This window comes from Lissotriton helveticus, chromosome 8, assembly GCF_964261635.1.
Source record: "Lissotriton helveticus chromosome 8, aLisHel1.1, whole genome shotgun sequence".
NCBI classification, from domain to species: Eukaryota; Metazoa; Chordata; class Amphibia; order Caudata; family Salamandridae; genus Lissotriton; species Lissotriton helveticus.
Window position 1 is genome coordinate 1,269,089,630 of NC_136069.1, and position 20,243 is coordinate 1,269,109,872.

Below are 20,243 nucleotides of genomic sequence, written 5' to 3' on the forward strand. Positions count from 1 at the left end.
CACAGGGTGTTCGAGCATGTGCGTATGGTAGTCAGAAGAAGGTCCCTCAAGATAAAGCAGGATTTATTGAGCCCATGTATTCCACAAATCAGCCCACCAACCAGTATAAGGACCACTGCAACTGAGCCACTTTGTAGTAATATTCCAAATTAGGAACCAAGAGGCCCTCCAGTTCTGAAGGGAGCTGAAGCAGGTGGAGTGCTACTCGCCTACACAAGTTATGCCAGCATATTTTCCTCAGTAGGGTATGGAGCTCCTCAAAGAATGACTGAGGGAGGCGCACCAGGAGGTTTGTGAAATAGTGGAGTTGGTGTGGACACATCACCAATTTTGGCAATGGATATGCAGTCCGCTACCAACAGGGGAGGGCCCTCCGAAATGTCATGTGCAACTGGTTGAAGTGACAGGAGGTCGAGTGCAGTATGATATACCCAAATTCAAAGGTAGCGAACTGAGGAGGTTTTCCATGGAACAGTGCCCTCCCCCAAGTCATTGGTGCATGGCATGGCCACACATTGTAACGGGAACAGACAAGATTAATTTCAACTGATTAGTAGTCCTCACATTGAGTTGAACTCTGTATCGAAGGAGGCCTCTAGAGGTTGGATCGGAAGTGAAGTCCTTCAGATAAAGCAGGATGTTTTCCAAATATAATGAGATGCCTTGAGGGCCATCTGATAAGGGGATGCCTCACAATGCATCACCCACCCACGTTTTGTCCGCCAGTGGATCCATCACCAGGGTTAGTAAGAGGAGTGTGAGGGGCCAGCCTAATCCAGTGCTCATATGTAGGATATGGATTACCTTGATGATATATGAGCCAAGGTTGAACTTTGCCGAGACCAAAAATAATTAAACCTAACTGAGGAAGTCAAATGCTTTATGGATATATAAAACCACTGCAGTCAAATAATCTGTTTTAGACTACTTCCAATAAGCTGTACAGTTGGCGAATACAAATAGAGGTGTTCCTTCCTGGAATAAATCTGTTTTGGTCGCTGTGAATCAGGTGTGGGAGTGCCTGCTGAACTGGCTGGGCTAGCACCATGCTGATAATTTTATAATCTATAACCAATGTGGTGATGGGGTAGTATGAGGCTATGTCCAAGGAGTCCTTACCAGATTTTTTATATGGACACCATGGATGGCTCCTAAAAGTGTGACTGGGAAGCACCCTGCCTTAAGTGCCTTCTTGTATAATTGGAGAAGTTTGGGGCTAACACTGCATTGAGTGCTTTATAAAAAATTGCTGGAATGAGTTCCTTACCCCCAAGCGGTGTCCCTCAGGTCCTGGGCCATTGTGTGGCATCCGTTGAGCTCCCTCTCCAAGAAAATGAGCAATCCTTAAATGTTGGGCTCTACGCAACTGCACCTGTTCACACCAAAATCTTGCCAACCGGAATATTTGGTGAACCCGAATCTTTGTGCAACAGGAACCATCAGTGATAACTGGCAAGATGATATCTGCACTTTGCACTACACCATCGACAGACCGCTGTGACCATCAACACAAATCTCCAGCAATGACCATCTACTCCACCGCAAACAGAACTCTTTGCACCTGACTTTAGAAGGTAACTCCTTCAGAGGGAATAACCTGGTCCCTGTTTTCAGCCCACGTTCTATTGCAGTCGGCCTGAACTTGTGATTTTCACCAGGTCACGGACGACTAGATAACTAGGGGTGGTGCTATGTGCTTTTAGGCGCTGCACTTACCTGAAAACTTTGAAACTGCATATCTCTGGTTCTATGGATTAGATTTTTGTCATTTTGCTATCAAATAATTAGTTTTATTTTCTTTAATTTTACCCACATTTTCTAAATTGGTGTGAGATTGTTCTGTGTCATGTTTCATGTGCTGCATAAACACTTTACAAATTGCCTCAAAAGTTCAGCATGACTGCTTTTGTGCAAAGATGCCAGAGGGTTAGATATAGGTTAATTTGGTGTTTGCTTATTTTTCACCCTGACACAAATTGTGGTTGCTGCTTGACTAGGGTTCACTTCCTTCAATCAGTAACCCAATTTCCTACAATGTGTATTCGAAAAATAGCTATATAAAGATCAAGTGGCCTAGATAACTATGGGATTTGTGAAAAATAGTGGTAGTTTGGAAAAGAGACATATTTAAGTGCAACAGCTGTTTTTTCATGAATTAGTAATTTTAGAACAGATTGCTTGCCCATTATTAATATTAAAATATTTTACATTAAAAAATATACCCACAGTTCTCTGAAGTATAATGCATGTTTATTTGCATTGAATATAAAATCCTTATATCTGAATGGTGTTCATTTAGCAATATTCAGCAAACAGTACTATACCATTCAACCAGTTTTTAAATTAAAATGAGAACAAAGTGATGGACAAACTTGAAATAATCAGCAAGTCATTCTCAAAATCGCTAGGAACAACTCAGCTTCTTAGTTCTTCATTGTAAGTGGGCCAGAGTTTATCAACTAATGTGCAAAATCACTGTTCATGCAGAGGTCAGACTTTTCAGTTATGCAACATGTACCACAGCAGTAAATTCTGCACCTTTCATTAGATTTCAGCAAATAAAACCGGTCAGGAGGAAAGATACAGTATTTGCCATGATGTGAATTTTGGTGCAGTAAGACCCGAAATATGCATGTTATTCCCCAAAAACAGACTTGGGGAATAACAAACTTATGACGTTCATAAAGTCTGATCTCCAAAGAGTCAGAATTCATCAGGTGTGGTAATTGGCAGTTTTCCCCTTGATTAAGCCTGGGCGGTCAACTACGCTACGCTCACGTAGTTTGCGAAGTTTATGCTACTTCCAACAACGCAAATTGCACGTAGCACAGTGCGAACACGTGTAGCGTAGCGCAGCGGTCATTTTTTACTTGCTTGCGGTCTTCAAAGTCAAGTTGGTGACCGCGAGCAAGCAAAATAACATCCTGGCGAGACTTTTTCCTCGTTCGTGATCAGCAACATCAAGTTGGCGATCGCGAGCATGGAAAATAAACCTCTCGGCGAGATTCTCAACGCGGGGAGGTCAGGTTTCTCATTGCGAGTGGTCGCATATGCTTGCGACCGCTCGCGATGAGAAACTACCAATCCTGTTTGACCTGGGTAAATTCAGGGAGCACAGAGGGTTGTATGCACTTAGGGCAGCACATGTTCGACAGTCAGAATTTACGGCTCGCAAATTGCGATTTTTTGCAACTCAAAATTTGCGCAAAACCTGATGCCTCTGACAGTTTTTACGATTTCCAAATGGGTCGCAAGGGAACTGTCTCATTAATATTCATGAGGCCGGTTGCAATTTGCATCCCTTTGGGAATGGCCAACACTCACAGAGATGGTGGCCTGCTGGGGTCAGCAGCAACATGTCTGTAACTGCTTTTTAAATTTAACAGTTTTTTTTAATGCAGCCAGTTTTCCTTGAAGGAAAACGGGATGCATTTCAGGAATAAAATGAATAGTTTTCTTTTCATTTATGTAGAGTGGGCAGTGGTCCATGGGACTAGTCTAAAAAAAAGTTGCCACCCAATTCACAAAGGGTAAGGGGTTCCTTGGGGACCCCTTCCTTGTTTGCAAATGGCTTCCCACCAATTTGAAATTGGTGGTAATCTGCAAATGTTTTGCAACCGCATTCCCAGTCGCAAAACATTCATACATACCAGTGCGACTTGCTGTTAGGGAGGGACATCCTTTACACACCCCTTCCTAATAGCGACTGGCAATACCTATTTTGCTAGTCGGTAACAGGTGGGCCGATGGGTCGTTTTTGACTCGTAAAATGCGTTGTACAACTGGCCCTTAGGGAACACCAGTCAAAGTAATCATATAACAGGTTTTTGGACAGTGCACAGATCATTTTCACTATTCTGTCAGGGAAGCAAGGTGGAACAGTCAAATGAGGAACATATCGCTGAATCAAGTATGGAAATAGGACGGTGGTGTTTACTTGTACAGTCGAGTCTGAACATCATTTCTGATTTTCAAAAGTAAAGAGACAAGCTGGATATTAATACAAATGCTATTCCATTGTTTATGTCTAAGACTGAGAAGGCTGGCCTCCAAGTGTCATCTAGGCATGTATGATGATACACATTTCACAATGGTACATGAGAAAGTTTGCAAACGTAAAGTCTGAGCTTTTGATTTTTTTTGATTTTTTGATTTATTTATTTTAAATCTTTTTATTAAACACAAGAAACAATGGTGTTTATCACAGCTACATAGTGCACAGTGTACAGATGTACCTTAGGAATTCAAGCACACATATATAGGGGGTTGGGTGAGGGAAGTATGGAAATAGGACGGTGGTGTTTACTTGTACAGTCGAGTCTGAACATCATTTCTGATTTTCAAAAGTAAAGAGACAAGCTGGATTTTAATACAAATGCTATTCCATTGTTTATGTCTAAGACTGAGAAGGCTGGCCTCCAAGTGTCATCTAGGCATGTATGATGATACACATTTCACAATGGTACATGAGAAAGTTTGCAAACGTAAAGTCTGAGCTTTTGATTTTTTTTTATATTTTGATTTATTTATTTTAAATCTTTTTATTAAACACAAGAAACAATGGTGTTTATCACAGTTACATAGTGCACAGTGTACAGATGTACCTTAGAAATTCAAGCACACATATATAGGGGGTTGGGTACCGCAGACATCTCGCCTTACATTGCAGCATTATACAATCAATTGTGCGAGTGGTCCGTCAGTTCGGGTGGTTTGGGGGGTTCTCAAATGTGACCCCTGTATGCATTCCAGTTGAACCAAATACCAACCATTTCTGTGGGCATCCCCTGGCCACATAAACTGTCTTCTCTTGGAGCATGCACCAGTCTATGTCCGTTTTCCAGTGACCAAATTTCAGAGGCCCTGCAGCCCCCCATAGTCTAGCAATGTTTTGTTTTTCAATAGTGAAGCCTAACGTAGCCCATACCCTCCCACACTGTGAAAGATCAGTGGGCTCCCATATATTCAGCAAACACCTTTTTGCTTCTATACACAGCTCCACCTCCCACACCTCCCGCATGCACTGATGTATCCGCTGCCGGGCACTCCCATACAATATGAAAGAATGTCCCCGCCTGCCCACACCCCCTCCGGCAGAGCTCATCCCATCCTCGGCCCATCAGTTGAAGCCTAGTTCCGGAGATATAGACCCTGTGGAGAAGCTTAAGCTGTATCAAACGGAGTCTGGCCGATATAGCCAGTTCCTTCGGTGACGCTAATTCATTACGCCACTCTTCTTCATCTATTTCTAACCCATCAGTCTCCCACTTGGTTTTCAGGGATTGCAGAAGATCTGGAGAATTGTTAACTATTTTTTTTATATGTGAGGGAGATGGCGTGTTCGGGGAGGTGGCCATCAAGTAGTCTGTCCCCCATGGGGGAGGGGCCGGGGGTAGCGTGCCCGCGGGAATGTTGGATTCTAGGGAGTGCCGGCCCTGTAGGTATCTATAGTGTTCTGTGTGTGCAAGCTCGTATGTCCGTTGGAGCTTGCACATAGAAGTACTAATCCACAAATTATTTGAGATTTTTTTTTCAGCAGAAAAAAAAGAGAACATTTTCACCTATTTTGCAGAAAGTAACATTTGTACATTGCATAGTTCTGCATTTTACTCAATTGGAAATATGTGAGTTAAAACCGTAATGAAGAATTGAAATGCAAGCTTCTTGCATAGCCTGATCGAAGAAACCAAGCATTACATGTTTTCCAAATATTTGTTTAACATGCATTTTAGTTTCCTTCCCTACCATTCTATGTAATCAATAACTTTTAATTTACTACCAACTGGCTATGAGAGCAGTAAGAATTATAATAATGGAATTTTAGATTGATACTGCATGGAGCCTGTCCACCCTCTCCTAAACACTGGGGCATGAAAATAGGTTTGCAGGTATGAATTGGGTACATTTGTAAAGCTTTACCTGCTGTCCCGTGGAGCCAGTTTCTTCTCTTCCTCCCAAACGGATAAAAGCACAGTCCCCTGTAGGATCTGCTTCAATAGCAGTATGTAAACCTGCAAGCTTCCATGTCTGTTACCATTCATCCTCGAAATAGCATTATCATTACAAAATAAAGCCCCGGTGTATGAAGACTGAGGGCTAGATTTAATCAAGGTTTTGCGTCTCCTGTTTGCCATGCAATGGGGTACAAGGGCGATGCAAAACGTGAGTTTATCAAGCCATGCAAGGCCACCTTGCGTGGCTCTGCATGGCTTGATAAATCTAGAGTAATATGAGGCAGCGCGAATCGCTGCCTTGAGTTACTCTGTGGCATGGAGGCATTCCATGAGTGGAGTGTGGGTCTTTCCACACATCCACCCATGCATTTTGGTGTGTTCCCAGATTTACCATTAGTGGTTGACCTGGAAATGCGGCAAAAATGCTATGCCTCCCCAATTCAGGCGTAATGAGGAGAAATATATTTATTTATCTTCATTTGTTTCTCTTTAACATGTGATGCATTCTATAGCACAGATAAGAAAATGTCTCTCAGGATTGTTTTTGTGCAGGAAGAGGAATGCAGGCATCCTTGCACCAGTGGGGGGTCTCAGAGGGTGTGCTGCAGTGCGGTGGGGTGGGGTGGGGCGGGGGAGCAGTAGGGCGGGGGGTAGTGGAGTCGTCCACTCGACAATGTAGCGAGCGCAAGGTAAATAATTGTATTCATTTATTTACTTTACTCCTGGCTGTCATATGTCCAACTCAGCTCCCCCCACCCTGCCCCTTTGCCGCCCTGCCCACCACCCCACAGCACTCCCTCTGTGACCCGCTACTGTCTTGCACAACGACTCAATGGTGCCTGCGTTGGAGCTAGGCAGTCAAAAGTGCACCAGCGCCAGGAAAGGACAGGAATCTGCTGTATAATGGTAAATAAGGCACATTCCTTTGCCGTCCCTTTCACTCAGTGCAGCGCAGAAAGGTGGCTTGGTGCGCTGCATGAAAGGATGTCAAATCTTGCCCTGAGTGCTCTGGTCCACATTCACCCTTGTTTCTCCATGTACAAAACATTTTTCCTTCAGAGAAATCCCTTCCTCTACACCCCGACCAAATCTGTGGGTGATCCATTCCCCTTCCTATCCTGAAAGCTGAGTTACTCCATAACGTTGTGAATTCGTGGCGGGTTTCAGAAAGGTGAATTTAGACTTAAACTTACATTTCTGACAACAGTATTTGGGCTGTACTTTTTGAACGGTCTGGCAATAAGTTGTGGGTCACATGCTAAATGAGTGAGAACCATTGCATTTTAAGGCAGCCTTGTAATGTTACTGCTCGAAAGTAAGGCTTTTGTTCCCCTGTCCCATATCCAGTTGGTCTAAACCGACTTGAATTCTACAAGCAAAGACCTGTTCAACTTTCACTATGGCTCTGAAGGTGCTTTAAGGGTTATGGAGTCTCTAGCATGTTCCAGGCCATGTGAAACCGGCCTGGGGGTCTGGCCTCAGAGAGATAAATAGCACTGTTAATAATACCTCGGAGTGCAAGCAAGTGTCCATGGCTTTAATTTCTCCTGAAATTTGCAGAGTTTTGTAATGGACTGCAGAACAGAAAATGTGCCAGGCAAACAGCCTTTGCCCTACAACCGTGTATTTTATGAAAATACATGTTACCCATACTTGACTCACTTTTACCAGTAATCATGAGTTGGAATTAAGCTTACTAAAAGACGAGAAGGCAATGCCAGTTATACTACGTTTGACAAAACTGGTTTTCATTGAAATCCAGTTATAATTCACATATAGTAGCACGAATCAACACTAATTAATATTTCAAAAGCAGGGCACTCCATAATTCAACGGCTAGGAAAGCATCTTCTGTTTAATGCAAAAACAAGTTGCTGCATAAATCAACTTTGAGGAAGTAGGCCATACATCACAGACACAAACAAGCTCACACAAACATAAATTGTAATCCACAAATAACACAACGTTATCCACAAACATATCTCCATTAAATAAAACTCAGACAGACCATAGATGCACAGTTTTAAGCAACAGTCTCAAATCCGTTACACAACTCTTACCAGACTTCCCTTTTATCCCTCGGGCACGTAGCCTGTTCCTCAATTATTTAATTCTCGCACCAAATTGTTGACATGAAGAAAGTAAAAAATAGACCAACTCACCAAACCTCGCGAAAGAACACCAGATCCCAATCTTATATACAATGCACTAAATACCATTGCCAAAGCCATCCACCACGTATCAAATATTCACAAATATTCCAATATGCATCTACAAAAATAATTCCAATACAAAGACATTCAGAACAGTATCTTGCCTCTCGTGCCTTTACAAACAAAATGCCCCGAAAGGACAACAGATACCGAACATTCACCCATGTGATGAGCACTAACGAGTTTCAGGAAAGCAGACATATATGCAAACACACACATACATACAAACACATGCTACTAACTTAATAACTCCATAAACAACAACAGGCGTGACATCCTTCACATGACAGAAAGCTCACACATAGATTAATAGGACATTAACTTCATAATCCTGCCCAGGCTACACTATGCTACACCATACCAGCCATATCTATTCAAGTAGGTCGGAATATCCTTCATCCCTGCAGGAGAACCTCATTTGGGTTAATCCACAATTGCAGAAATGATTCCCAGCCAACAAGAACGTTATGCACCAAAAGGCGAAGTAATTTTTAAAAGATTTGGTATAGAAATCCTCTGAGCGTATTAGGAGATACACATGCTCTTGAGAATGGATACACATGATACCGACAGATATGGATAGAGTATGGAGAGTAAACAAAGGCCATGTAGTGGGGTAAATTACCAGGATAGCCTTGCCCTGAGGAAAATCACATCTACTTAGGCCTCTTCAGGCAAGGCACAAGGTAGTTTAAGGCACAATGAGTACAGGATCCACAGCTGGACATACTGGTCTGACTTAGGGCATATACTGTACAAGGTTATGGAGAAATGTTTTAATTAAACTCAGGCACTGGTAAACCCTCAGGTCAGCATTACAATCCATTGTTTTTCACCCGATATGAAACCAGCCATATGAAAATCAAGCTTGGACCTCCTCTAAAAGCAACACTTATTTAAAGTCTAAACCAGCCATCTACAGGTCAGTCTTTGTTCTGCTTCAATAGCCTAGCACCCTAGACGGATAGCACCTGTGTTTTACTACACCTACCCTTATGGGAGTTTTTAGGGCCACATCAAGGGGCAAAGGTCACTCAAACAGAATGCTTGAGTGGGAGGGATCCAGTGGATCACGTTTTTCCATGTTGGAGTCTGCAGTGCATGAGCGAAGGAGGTCCAATGGGTTTGTAAGTAAAGGGCCACATGACACTATATTTTGCATGTGCCTTCTCTTTCTACCAGTTTCTGGCATTGTGTCTACCAGTGCAGAATCATACATTCAAATTCCAGCTCCAACTGTCTTAGAACAGCAGCATAGTTCACATGCTAGCAGTTTGACTGTTACAAAAAATTTCATTAACAGGACATACATTGTTCTGTGCCACTGCCATAATGGTTCGCACAAATTCATTTTAACATTTTCTTAAGTATTAATGTGTATATGCATCAAAAATCGGTAAAACGAGTCCTTATTAGCGAAAAATAAGGAATCGCTAATAAGGAGTCGCATACCGCGATGCATCAACAGATTCGGTATTTAATACCGAATCGCTAAAAATCGTTAAATATCCGGTAAACACGTTTGCGAGACACCAATTCAAAGATTAGCAAATACCGAAGTAGCAAATACTGAATCGGTATTTGCGATTTCGGTATTAGCGAATCCGCTAAAAAAGAAAAGTCGCATCGGAAGCAGGCTGATGACATCACAACCAGGAAGCAACACAGCCCATGCTTCATTCAGTGCCCTGAGGAGCTCAGAGGAGGAGGCAGAGCACAGGAGCTGAGGATTGTGACAGTGAGAACACAAAACAAACTCAGAGCAGACTATCAGGATGGAGAAGGATGCACCCCAGAACAAGGAGGCACCCAGGAAGAGAAAACGAAAGTTTTCGGATAAGGAACTCGAACTGCTCATCGAGGGGGTGAGCAGCAAACACGACAGGCTTTTTGGGAGGCAGTCCCAAACAGTTCCAGAGGCAGAGAAGCGCAAATTGTGGCTGCGCATTAAAGACAGAGTCAATGCTGTAGGAGTCACCCACCGCAGCATAGTCGATTTGAAGAAGAGGTGGTATGACCTCAGAAAGAGGGCAAAGGAGAGGATTGCCGAAAGGGTGAGGGATGCAGCTGGCACAGGAGGGGGAACATCCAACGTGACTCCAAACACAGCCCTTGAGGACCTTGTCGAGGTTACAATTGAGCCAGAAGCTGTTGTGGAGGTCACTCAATTGGACACATCAGGCGCAGCATCAGGAGGAGAAGGTAAGATGCATGCCAGCGCAGATATGCAGCGTGTTGTCCACCTATGCCCATCCCCCAGGCCATTCATAGTGTATATGTAGCTGTGCCTAATGCATATCCCCTTACCAGAGAAGTGCATCATGGGAGTTGTAGTCATATCATGAATGAGTGCATGTTTAATCCCTGATGTAATAGAAATGAAACCAGCTGTACATGGCCATATGTCAGTGCAAAATCTCCTTTATGTAGTTGAAATTATGCAACACAGATACATCATGGCAAAATAATAACTATGCACTGTTTCACATACAGATGCATCACCCCTCGACTCAGATGACAGCGGACGCCTCGTCATCTCAGAGACACCAGTGGTGACATATGTTGAGACCCCGCAGGGACCTGAACCCACAATACCACCATCACCACCACCACCACCACGGCGGACATCACCACCGCGCACCACCACCGCCACCACCACCAACTACACAGAGCCGCAGGACATATGTCCCCTCCCTGCAGGTGATGGAGTCAGAGCAGAGGCCAGCTGACACAATTGTCCCACGACAGACAGTCGTTGCTCCAACCACCCAAGCAGCAGCACGTGTCCGAGTCAGGCAGTGGGCCAGGCCCCTAGGTAGAGCTGTTGAGAGAGCAGATGATCCAGCACACGGATACGAAGTGGTGGAGACACGGATGCTGCGTGTCCAGTGCCTGCAGGGGAGACACATGGGTGCTATTAACATCAACATTGCGAAACTGACAAACAAAATTGGCACCATGACAGACGCAATGCACGAGATGACCACAGCCGTTGCTGAGGGCAACAGAGACATCAAACTGTGCCTGCAGGAACTCACATGTGCTGTAATGGCAGGCCAACAGAGCAAGCGCCGTAGGCATCGGCAGAACATGGTCCGTACTAATGCCACCAATAGAGCCATCACTAAGCTGTGCAACAGCACAGCTGTGCTGTCGCGCATATCTGTGTCCCTGCAGGTCGATTTGGGCCATTATTGCGGAGATGTCGCAAAGTCCCTGGAGAGAGTGACCACTGCAGTGGAGCATCTGCAGTCTGGGACTTTCAGTGCCAGCAGTTTGGGAGGGGAGGAGGGGAGTGAGGCTGCCTCAAGCGTGAGCAGTGTCTCTGTGCCGGAGGCCAGCGAGAGGAGGCGCAGTGCACGCAGCACCACAGCCACAGAAACACATCGCGGAGATGTGGCTGAGTCACGGGACAGGAGGCTGGGGGTACGGGGCAGGCGCAAATAGCCATGATCCATTGGCTCCCTGGCCATGGTGATGTAACCATGGGCCAACTATACAGCAACATGTTACACCCATGATGACAACGGACATGTTTTCATTCATTTATTTGATTCTGCGTCATGTTGGCGTCTCATACATATGCACCTGACAGATACTCATGTGCATTAAACAATTGCAAACATAAACATGTTGTGTTGGCTCTTTCATACCTGTCTCAGTAGTGATATCTTGTGATGTATGTCCGCCTCCTTTGTCCCTCAGCTGTATTTGGCACGTGTGCCTGTTGGTGTTGGGGGGCGTTGCTGTGCCCGTAAGTTGTCCTCTCCGTCCACCTCTATTGGTATCCCCCTTCGTGTGGAAATGTTGTGCAGCATGGCGCAGACTGCTATTATCCGGCAGCAGGTAACTGGGTCATACTGCAAGGCACCTCCTGTCTTGTGTAGTATCCGGAAGCGACTCTTGAGGATGCCAAAGGTTCGCTCTACCACATTCCTGGCACTGATATGTGCTTCATTGTAGCGCTGCTCCTGAGGTGTTGCAGGGTTGAGGTAGGGAGTGAGGAGATATTCACACAAGGCGTAGGCGCTGTCACCTGCAGGGAGGGGAGCAAAGGGTTAGCTGCATGGATACATTTACATATGTGAGGATGGTGTTCATTTGGAGGCATTTGTATGTACCGAGTAGGTGTCCCTCTCGAAATTCCCCGTTGATCAGGCACCTGTGGATGCCACTGTGTCTGAATATGTATGCGTCGTGGGTGCTTCCTGGGAATTGTGATACGATGTCCGTAATGATGTGCTTGGCATTGCACACAACCTGGACGTTGATGGAATGGTATGACTTCCGGTTGCGGTAGATGTATTCGTTGGCTGAGGGGGGACAGATGGGGACATGGGTGCAGTCCACGCACCCTATCACATGGGGGAATTGTGCCACCTGGTAGAACTCCTGTTTGGTGCGGTTCAACTGCTGTGGGGTTGTGGGGAAGGTGATGTGGTGATGTATCAATGTCAGCATGGCATCTAGGAAATTGTGGAAGAAGCGTGATAGTGCGCTTTGCGACACGCCTCCAGCTTCTGCTATGACCCCCTGGAAGCTTCCTGACGCCAACATGTGCAGGCTGCATAGGACCTGGACATGGGCTGGGATAGCGTTGGTCCTACGGGTCTGGTGCTGCAGTAGTGGTTCAAGGTCGGCAATGAGGCGCATGATCATGGCCCTGTTGAGCCTGTACTTGTCATAGATCTGTTCCTCTGTCTGGCCCAGCAATGTGATGCACACCCTGAAGACTCTGTCCTGGATCATCCTCCTGCACTGTGCAAGGGCGTTGATTCTCCTCCTCCTAACAAGCAGGTACGGGGCAGCCATTTTGGAAGACCTACAGGGTCTCGAGAGGCATATTTGAAGGGTTTCTGATTGGCTGCACCTGTGTTGGAATTTTTTTTTTCTACCTTCCAATAACTTTAACTCCAGTTTGTGATTCCCCTTATTTTGCTCATGCAAAATAGCGATTTTGAGCATTTTCGGTATTTGCGAGTTTTGATGCATTTCGTTGCGATTCTTTATTAGCGATTCGGTATTTGCGGAGGCTGGTTTCTTTCTCGGTATTACCGATTCACTATTATGCGATTCGGAATTTTACCGCGGGAGGTATTTAGATTTATATTCTTTATTTTTTAAGGGTTTTGGGTTGATGCATTGCATTTCCAGGTTTTGCGTTCGGTATCGGCCTGTTTTACCGATTCACAATTTTACCGGGAGGTATTTTGCTTGATGCATCTGCCAGTAAGTAATCTAAATCAATTTCATCTCATTGCCTTACGTTACAATTTTACATTTCAAGAGTTCTAAGTAAGAAGTACATTCATCATCTTCCTCCAATATTCATTATAAAATGTAATAAATTTAATTAGTATAATTCAATAAAGATAACATCGTAAAAATATGTAAAGAAATGTCACTATCTTAACATAATACAGATTGCCGGCCCATACAATTAATAGATTTAGGAATGAGTGACGACAAAGGGACTTAGCCTGCATTAGAGATGTCTAAGTACCATCAACTTTAACTCAACGATCTGACAAGTTTAGGTAAGGGAGCTGGAAAAGATGGGATTTCCTGTTGGTATCTTAGCATTTTCGGTTCATTTAGCAGTTAGTTAGTATTAGTCTTCCCACACTTTCCACACATTGCATGTATGTATGTATGTAAGTGGTTTATAAGTGCGGATGTTACTCCGAGGAGTGTACTGGCGGCATAGTGAAGGAGCTGTCTATAGGCAGAAAAAGAGAAGAGCCTAAGCTGAAGAAAAGAGCCAAGTCTTACGTTTTTTTCCGGAAGATTGGTATTACCTTTATAGCCCTGCGTTTCAATGGTAGCTCATTGTAGAGAGAGGGGCCTAAAAATGAGAGGAATCTGCCCCCCGCCCTTGCCTTCTTAATCCGAGGGACTTTGGCCAGACAGAGATTTCCGGAGCAAAGGTTCCTCTCAGAGTGTATTACTTGATTTCATCTTAAAGATACCCAGGACCTGTACCATAAAGTGCTTTCTGGGTTAAAAGCAATATTTTAAAAGTTATCCTCGTCCTAACTGGAAGCCAGTGTAGGCTATGAAGGAGGCCAGAGATATTTTAGTGGCGTGAGAGCCCAAAGATGGAAGGTGCTGCTGCGTTCTGAACTAAATGCAGCCTATCTATCAGGTATTTGGCCAACCCTGCTTACAGGCTATTTCCATAGTCCAGTCTTGAGGTAATCATGGCCTGGGTCACCTGTTATCTAGCCTGAAAATAGAGGAGAGAAAAAAATTCCTAAGGACACAAAGGAAGACTAAGCCAATCCCCACCACACAGTTGATTTGAGTGTGAAATGATAGTTGCTCATCGAATTTAAAACCCAGGTTTTTTACTGCATGACTTGTTAATAGACGACGGGGGCATCCTTCGGCCAGAAAATTTCCCAAGATATCTTGGCCTCCGCACCAAAGAAAAGGAGCTCAGTCTTACCCTCATTACATTTGAGTTGGTTATTTTATAACCAGCTAAATGTTGGATTCCGGCACTTGCTGATTTTCTCACCCGGGAAGACCTAATCCTCCCCCCAGGGGAAAAGCAGTTGGGTGGCATCAGCATATTACACTATATTCGCCCCCCAGAGTTCCACCAAGGGGGGTAAGGGAGAAAGGTAGATATTAAATAGTGTCGGGCCCATAGTAGAGCGCTGTGGCACTCCAACCTTAAGCTTGCGGGACAACTATGTTTATGTTGTTTGGCTTCCCACTTCATTACAGCCTGTCACTCAAACTTTGCATCCTTCTATTTGTTGTGTTCGCTGGTTTGTTTTTACTTTTTTTACTTGTCTTTCTGTTTTGCTACCTTTGCTAACAAACTCTATTTGAGGCTACGAGGGTGAGCAGGCCTCCATGGATCCCTGGTATTGATGACCTGCTATTCTGGTCATCCTGGTCATCTTAGCGAGTTCTCTCAGTCCCTTACCCTCGGACACCAGTATCCCTAATTTCCACCCTACCTCTATAAAATTTCAGCTGTCTGCTTAGTAAAATATGAATGGAATATTTTAATGTGTGCACCAAAACATTATTGACATGATGATTCCCGTGAGCTTGACAATCAAAGTACTCGTCTGCAGCCATCTGAGCCTGCATGTCTCCCTATACCCCTATTTTCACATGTTCCAGTGGTTGGTATTATTTCAGACCATAGTGACATATTGTCTGCAGCACAATTGGAATCCTCAGTGGGCATGGTATTAAGTATATTAAATACACGTAGCATTATATTTTGTTCTTCAGTATGTCTATTCTTAGAATGTAGATTTGTATGAAGCTTGTATTAGGGATTCTAGAATTTAAGCAATTAGCAAGCACTTGTTCTGCTGAAGTGCAGTGAAGCAGTTGTGGGTCTCTTATCAGATAAAAGGCCGTATTTTACACATCTGGATTTTCATGTATCCTTACCAGAAGGCCGTACAACAATTTTTGGTGATGAGTGGTGCTTCACATGCCGATTTGTGGACCCACCTACACCATGCCACTTTCATTGGATTTTTCTGCATTAGAATTTTTGGTTACGGTTGGCAGCATTGGCAGTGAGGACTTTCCTGCATTTCTTGGATACCTCCTTTTTCTGGTAACCTGCCATCATATTAATTTCTACTGAGTATTGAGGCAGAAAGCACAGCATCTTTTGAAAGTTTATAACAATACTTGATGAGTGCTTGCGCCTTGGATGTTCATGGTGCACACGTTTGGCAGTTGGAGTCCTGGAGTTGCCTGCACCTTTTGGTTTCTACTGGGAGTGTCTGCTCGTGTCTTAGTTCATCGCATCACATGGAGTCCAGCTCGTGTCCTCGCTGCACATGGTGTTCCAGTTCACGGCTTCACTCAAGGTGTGCTGCCGCCTAACATTGGTGTGGTGTGCTCTACTTCCTTACGAAATTACACATAAAGCAAATATTTGGCAGGTGTTTTTAGTGATTATGCAAAAGAAACAATTGATGGACGGAATGCTGGACAATGCAAACATTCACCCCCAGTCACAAGGATCTGGGTTAAATCCATCCTTCTTTTGCTCACTACACCATCCCAGTTTGGACCCAGCCATATGCAAATAAGTCTTGAACCTGTTCCTTGTGGGAACAGTCCAACCCGAACTGCCAAGCCAGTTCCTCCCTGGACCAGAAACAAGCATCCTGGGACCGGTTTCTGCGCATCACCCGTTATCAGCCAAGTTAGCTTGAATCCAGTGGTGTAGTGAGCACAGGACCCACGGCTGGGCATACCCTTCCTACTTGGGGTGACATATGCAAAAGAGACAAATGCAAAAGAAACAATTGATGGATGGAATGCTGGACTGTGCAAAAAAACATTCACCTCTAGTCACAAGGATCTGGGCTAAATCCATCATTCTTTTGCTCACCACACCACCCCAGTTTGGACCCAGCCATATGCAAATCAGTCTTGACCCTGTTCCTTGTGGGAACAGTCCAGCCTGAACTGCCAAGCCAGGTCCTCCCTGGACAGGAAACAACCGTCTTGGGACCTGTTTCTAGTCATCACCTGTCATAAGCCAGGCTAGCTTGAATCCAGTGGTGAAGTGAGCATGGGACCCACGTCGGGGAATACCCTTCCCACTTAGGACAACATATGCAAAAGAAACAAATGATGGACGGAATGCTGGACAATGCAAACATTCACCCCCAGTCACAAGGATCTGGGTTAAATCCATCATTCTTTTCCTCACCACACCACCCCAGTTTGAGGTGGCATGGTGAGCAAAACAATGATTAATTTAACCCAGATCTCTTGACTGGGGGTGAATGTTTTGATTTGTTCTGCATTCTGTCCATCAATTGTGTGTCTTTTGCTTTCTCGCCCTAAGTGCGCCAGGTATGCACAGACGTTGGTCCTGGGCTCACTGTGCCACTGGAATTAAGCTATCCTGGCTGAAGAGAGGTGAAACCCCAAAACCGGTCCTAGGATGCTTGTTTCCGGGCCAGGGAGGACCTGGCTTGGCAGTTCGGGGCGGACTGTTCCCGTGAGGCCCAGGGTCAAGACTTATTTGCATATGGCCAGGTCTAAACTGGGGTGGCATGGTGAGCAAAAGAATGATGGATTTAACCCAGATCTCTTGACTGGGGGGGTGAATGTTTTGAGTTTTTTCTGCATTCCGTGCATCAATGTGTGTGTTTTTAGTGATTAGGCTGGTTTGTTTTGCTGCTTTGCTCTTCCAGGACGTTCAGTTTGCTCCGTGTATAATTGATAGGCTTACTTCATTTGCCTGTCTTTCAGGCACCCTCGAAGTACTGCAATTTCATAGTAATTGTTTCTGTGACTGGCACACAATTGTCGGGTAATCCGTATAATGAAGGAAATAACTGTAAATTATTAATGTTATTGTTGTTTTCCTCTGGTATAGCTGCATTTTGACCATTTTGTCATTTGTTCTATATCTATCTTCTTGCATTGTTTTTTTTTTTTTTAAACTTTTTTGGTCCTCATTCGCCATTAGTAAAAACAGAGCTACTTGATTGCTCCCGTGACCTCCCTCTCGAAGGCGCCTACTGGAGCACTCTGTTAGCTGATTGGAGGAGCTTTACACAAAACCTCACTGAGTAAAAGTTCTGATACCTGGGCGCTCTTCAGAACCAGGGAGGCAAAGTATTTTAAGTGTAAGGCTTAATCATTAGACCAAGTTGTTAATTTAGCCAAAGGTGAGCCATGCCTCACACCGACTCCAAAAATCTAGCCTATTCTCCCTGTCATTTATAAAATTATTTTTCTCCAATTTAACTCTATCTAATTTCATAGTTTAACTAACAGAGATAACCCACTCTGCAAAAGAAGGGGGGATATCCTGTATCCATTTTTTACACACTTCTCTTCTTATTAACAGAATTAAATATAAAGATAACTTATTCATCCATCCGGGAAGCACATCCCATTCTGGTAACAAGCCAGAAAACACTAAAAATCGGCTTACCTGAATGTTGATTCCCAACATGTCTCCAATACCCTTTATAACCTTCGCCCAAAAATTTTGGAGCATGGGACACTTCAGAAACATATGGATATAATCCGCTTCCGGGAAATGACACTTCGGACACTTTGGTAGTGGACCTTTCGAGAACTTCACAAGTTTGTACGGAGACCAGTACACCCTGTGGATACCGAAGATATGGTTCCTTTTCAAATATGCAGGCTGGACCGTGGCATATAAAGTGTCAAGAGATACTTGCCATAATTCTTTAAGGTGGATGCCGGGCAAGCTCTCTCCCCACACTTCTGCGGGTAGGCCGAATTCTCCTTCCTCCAGGTCCATCATTACCCAATATATATCCGATAACTTCAATTTCTTCCTGGTTTCGTTCCAAAGAATATTTTCTAACTCATTTTCTTTGCCATCACTTTGTCTGATACTCTGATGCCAACTTCTTAATTGCCAATATTTAAATTTAGAGAGCCTGTTATCCGTAAGAGAAGACAGCTCCTCCCATGATAATAAAGATTCTCCTGAAACTAATTGACCCCAGCATCTAACACCCGCATCCATCAACGGAATAGCCAAAGAGTCTTTAGTCCATCCAGGTGATCCTGGAGCAAAGGCACTAAAGTAACTGATCTTCAAAGTTTTTCTAACCTTTGCCCAAGTGGCAGCGAATTCTCGTAGTGTCTTTAATCGCACTTTTTAAAAGATCACTGACATAATATAGAATACCAAAATATAGACCTACCAAAATATCGATGAAAAAATATAGAATGCAAAAATATCGAATTCCTATCTACAAACAGGTAAGTACAATAATATTGAATCAAAAATATCGTTGTAAAAATATAGTTAGTCAAAATATCAATTTTTTTAATGTCTTAAAATATATTGAAAATTAATGAAATAATAAATATAATTAACTTAAACATACTTAAAATACTTAAATAACCTTAACATTAATAAATAATTAATGTAAGTTAAAAAAATATATAATTTTATTTTTTAATACATATATATATGTATTAACGATAGTGGGAGAGTAAAATGTACTATTACAACTCTAGTGAGTGCAACAGTAGGGAAAGCGTTGGATAGCGTAGGGGTAAAAATAACTATTCCCACTCCAGTGAGTGCAACAGTAGAGAAAGCGTTGGATAGCGGGAGGGTAAAAATTACTATTCCCACTCCAGTGAGTGCATCCGTAGGGAAAGCGTTGGATAGCGTAGGGAAAAAATTACTAATCCCTCTCCAGAGAGTGCAACAGTAGAGAAAACTTAGGATAGCGTACGGGTAAAAATGACTATTCCCACTCCAGAGAGTGCAACAGTAGGGGAAGCGTTGGATAGCGTAGGGGTAAAAAATACTATTCCCACTACAGAGATTGCAACAGTAGGGAAAGCGTTGGATAGCGGGAGGGTAAAAATGACTATTCATTTACGCTTCAATACAGCAGCAATAACCCCAGATAGTCTAGTTCAAACAACACTAACAACTGTATGTATCAAAATATAGTTTTTATTTTGATATTGTCAAAGCAAAAAAATACAATCATAAAATTTGCTAAACACATTAAAATCCTAATGATATCATCATAGTTACACAGAATCATAAAAATCCTTTTATGTACAATACATATTGGACAACACATTCAGTTCTTAAACAACCATCATATTCAAATGTACAGAAAAGACCAATTAATAATTCATATACATAAAAAAAGAATTTTGTCGACGCGTTTCGGTGATGTTTTCTTTAGAACACCTTCTTCAGGACTTTCTAAAGGATCTTCTTAATATTCAGGAGTGGTCCTTTTATACATTGCCACATCAGGGTGCTGGAGTATTGTAATTGGTGATAATGTTCTCCCTCGCGTTGCGTCAGGGAATTTGTCATTGCATAAGTGAGTCGGCTGGTACAAGCAGCTTATCCCGTTCACGTTGTACTCGAGTATCAATCTAGAGAGATACAAGGATCACAAACGTGAACGGGATAAGCTGAATATTAAGAAGATCCTTTAGAGAGTCCTGAAGAAGGTGTTCTAAAGAAAACATCACCGAAACGCGTCGACAATTTTTTTTTTTATGTATATCAATTATTAATTGGTCTTTTCTGTACATTTGAATATGA